Source organism: Myotis davidii, unplaced genomic scaffold, assembly GCF_000327345.1.
Source record: "Myotis davidii unplaced genomic scaffold, ASM32734v1 scaffold299, whole genome shotgun sequence".
NCBI lineage: Eukaryota > Metazoa > Chordata > Mammalia > Chiroptera > Vespertilionidae > Myotis > Myotis davidii.
The window spans coordinates 1,165,200-1,165,521 of record NW_006293088.1 but is presented as its reverse complement, the minus strand read 5'-3'; positions in this window follow the sequence as shown (position 1 = coordinate 1,165,521).

The following is a 322-nucleotide window of genomic DNA, read 5'->3' as shown; positions in this document are numbered from 1 at the left end:
GCCCCCAAGAGGGGGAAAATGGACCCAGGCGGGTTCCTGCCACACCTGCCGAGGCTCCACCTGCCCCACACCCGCCACGCCCAGCCCTCCCAGCGCAGCTGATTTGCAAAAGAGAAAATACAGCAGGCACACAAACAGTGACCAACCCCTGCGTCGCTAGCATCGGGTGATGTTTGGTCAAGAGCTTCCTCCCTCTTCATGAGCCGCCGGACACTCCTGACCTCCGCCAGCTGCTGCGGGCTCAGGTGGCTGATCACAAGTTCAGCCCCGGGGCAGACCCCACCCCCAGGGAAGGCACTGCCGGATCCCAGGAGGCCAGCGC